Source organism: Dipodomys ordii, unplaced genomic scaffold (assembly GCF_000151885.1).
Source record: "Dipodomys ordii isolate 6190 unplaced genomic scaffold, Dord_2.0 Scaffold134, whole genome shotgun sequence".
NCBI classification, from domain to species: Eukaryota; Metazoa; Chordata; class Mammalia; order Rodentia; family Heteromyidae; genus Dipodomys; species Dipodomys ordii.
This window is the reverse complement of record NW_012267350.1, coordinates 1,571,003-1,574,803: the sequence shown is the minus strand read 5'-3', so window position 1 is coordinate 1,574,803 and position 3,801 is coordinate 1,571,003.

Below are 3,801 nucleotides of genomic sequence, written 5' to 3'. Positions count from 1 at the left end.
TAGGGTTTGAGACACACTTCTCTAAGCATTTGCTTAGCCATCCCATTGGCTTCTGCTTAATTACTTCAGGGTCACAGAACTACTTACCTACTACAAAGTAGCCCATTTCATTTGATAACTGTTAATACTTTATTACAGAAATCACCCTTATGCATCGTATTAAAATGAGGTGATACAAAAAATCTGTCTTATTACTATCACTAAAAGATCATGACTCTGAACTTCTAGTGAATATTATGGTTCTGGATATTAAAGACATATACACACATACATACAGTCACATATATGCATACACATGCACATGCAGACATATGTACATGCATACCCACACATGTGTATGTGTATGCATGTGCACATACATATGCATGTGTATACACATATGTATTATATGATTAACCAACACCTTCCTACAGGGGGCCATCTTCATGTCAAAGGCAAACATAGATAGCTTAACATAAAAGCTACAGAAGACCAATAGATGACCCTCAAAGAGCAAAAGAGATCCACTACATTTGCATCTGTCCTCATATATGTATTTGTATATGTATCCCTTTATACATACACACATATATGAGAAGCAATCACATAATACATACAAGTCTAAAACCAGATTATTTATTATTTTATTTTATTTTGTCAGATGTAGGGCTTAAACTCTGGATTTGGGTGCTGTCCCTGCCCTCTTCAGTTCAAGGCAAGCACTCTACTGCCACAGTGCCACTTCCAGTTTTCTGGTGGTTTATTGGAGGTAAGAGTCTCACGGACTTTCCTGCCCAGGCTGGCTTTGAACCATGATCCTCAGATCTCAACCTCCTGAGTAGCTAGGATTACAGGCATGAACCGCGGGCACCTGGCTAAAACCAGATTTTAAAAAAAAGCAATTTAATCTAGTTTTGATTAGTTCTAAAAGAAAGTATATCCTTACTTTAAGCTTAAATTTTCTTCTTTGTAATTTTCAATTATTGTTTTTTTAAAAATTACTATCTTTAAACAGTTGTGCAAAGGAGTTGCCATTCAACAAAGCCCTTTATAAATGCAATACAGTGCATCTCCAACTGGCAAGCCCATTTGTTCTGTTACCTAAGCCTTCAAATATGGGTAGTACATTATCCCACTTATTCAAGCTAAAGAGGTAGAGTTCTTTCATCATGTTATTTCATCATGTCAAGAGTTCTAGAGCATTTGTTATTATTTTGTGTCCCTTTACCCATTATAAAGCAGTGGTTTTCCAACACTAATCTCAGGAGAAGCTTTTTTTTTTGAAACCTTTATCAAACATTTATTTATTAAAAAATTTTATCACAGAGGAGTTATATAAGTCAGGAAATGAGTACATTTCTTTTTGAACAGTGTGACTCCCCCCCTCCTTCATTCCCTCCAAGTTTTTCCCCTCCAGGCCTCCCTCCTCCCCAAGGTTGTACAGTTCATTTGCAACATAGTGCCAGGACAGTCTTTATCTTTAACTTGTTAGAAATGTAAATTCTTGGCCTCACCTGATCTCTTGAATTCTAAACTCTGCAGTAGAGCTCAGCAATCTGGGCTTTAATGAGTTTTCGGGGGTGATTATGATGTACATTGAGAGTTACTGATAGAGCTCATCAGCCCTTCTCTTTAAGGGGTAAACGTGATCTGGATTTCACTCCTATTGAAATGCTATATTTTTATAGATCTGTTTAAAGGTTGTGGTTCCTTTTTTGGCAGCTATACGCATTCTCCTGCTGCATACAAACTCCCAGCAAACTAAATTCTCAGTCCCCCCCCCCCATATTGACTACTCCAGACTCTATTACCATTTAAAACAAGCCTTATCTTGAAATCTTGTTACCAAGCTGCCCCCCTTGTGTTTAGTTGCTTCTTGGTTGAGGCTATTTGCTTCAACTTTTGGATCTGAGAGTTAGCTAGTTTCAGTTTTGTCTGTTACTTTTAAAAGCATAGTGTTATTCATGCATGGAAAAATAGCTCTGAAATGCAGGAAACAGGGCACTGGACCAAGCACAAAGCCCTAGGGAAAGTGCTAGAAGTAATGCTGAAGCTTAATACATGTAGCAACATATTCATTGGTACTTACTATGACTTCAAGGCCTCATTTTTAGGCCTGATGGGTAAGCTCAACATCAGGGGATCCAGGGAAGAATCAGGGAAGTTGCTTGTCATTAACACTGCAGCAAGTTTCTGCAGAAAAGATTGAGGAAGAATTTGAATCGTTTGTGAAGGGCACTGATTGTGTTGACTGTCTTAGTCTGCTATTTGCTGCTATAGCAAAAACTATGAGACCACCTAATTTATAAAAATAGAGGTTTATTTAGCTCATGGTTATGGAGGCTGAGAGGTCCAAGATCATGGTGCTGGCATTTGCTTGGTACCTAGTAAGGACCTTCTTACTATGTCTTGACATGCCAGAGGCCATCATTTGATAAGTCAGAGCAAATGTATTAGCTCCAGTTACTCTTCTTCTTCCTCCTTTTCCTTCCCCTTCTCCTCCTCCTCCTGCTTTTTCTTTTCTCTCTTGTGATCCTGGACTTGGACTCAGGGTTTCAGTATTGTCCCTAAGTGTTTTTGCTCAAGGATAGCACCTTATCGCTTGAGCCACAGTTCCATTGTGGCTTTTTTTTTGGTGGTTAATTGGAGATAAGAGTCTCACACACTTTCCTGCCCAGGCTGGCTTCAAACCACAGTCCTCAGATCTCAGCCTCTTGAACAGCCAGGATTACAGGCGAGAGTCACCTGTGCTGGGCTACTCCTTTTCTTCTTACAAAGTTACTAATACCATCATGGAGGTCCCTACCCTCCTGACCTGATCTAATCCCTATTACCTTCCAAATACTCTATCTCCAAATATCACTAATATGTATTTTTAGATTACATTACCAACACCTCGAGTTTTGGGAGACACATTCAAAATGTAGCAGTTATCAATTTTCCCAGGAATCTTGACTCCTGATGGGCCTTGCATTACATTACAGGCAGGTTTTCACTTCTAGGAAAATCTGAATGGCTGGTAACTCTAGTACTGGTAGAACTTCCATCTGAGGATATGAGATTGTACTTTAGGTTGGCCAGACTATTAGATTAAAGGAAAATCAGATTAGTGAATTTGGGAGATACCTTGGAGGCAGAGTGTGGTGCCTCCCCACCCCCACCCCATGTTCATACCTCACAACAAAGTCACATATCTTTAACTGTTAATTTTAGCACTTTCTCATGTCCTTAAACATTGCGTATGAGGCCACCATTTATTTAACAAATCCCTTGTTGAGTATTTTAGTTGCTGATAGATAAGATTGTGACCATTGAAAATCCTGAAAATGATGAACAGTGCTTTTCCTTACTTCCAAAATGGTTTACATTATAACATGTACCACTGCTTTAAATAAAAAAAAACTTTTAAAGGTATAATTGTATTGTTATTATTAAGGTGTTGTACAGATGAGTCACTATTTCATAAGTTCAGTAATGAGTGCAATTCTTTTTGGATAATTTCACCCCATCCTTCACCTTACCCCTTAAATAAAATCTTTTAAAGGAAAAAATGCAAGGAATGTTGCATCAAGAATATATTTAAAAGGGATATAGCAAAAATGTAGCCCTACAATTACTTTTGGTGCTGGCCCACTTCTGATTATAATATAGACCACTTCCTTTTTAAACTCTGGATTAAATTTGAGTGTTTCTCAGAGTTTTAATCTTTTCCTGAATTGCTTTCTTCTAAAATATTATACTGTTTTGCATATTATTATCACAATTCTTCACTTCTTTAGCACTTTAATTTCATAACATGACAAATATAGCAGGTAGGCATTT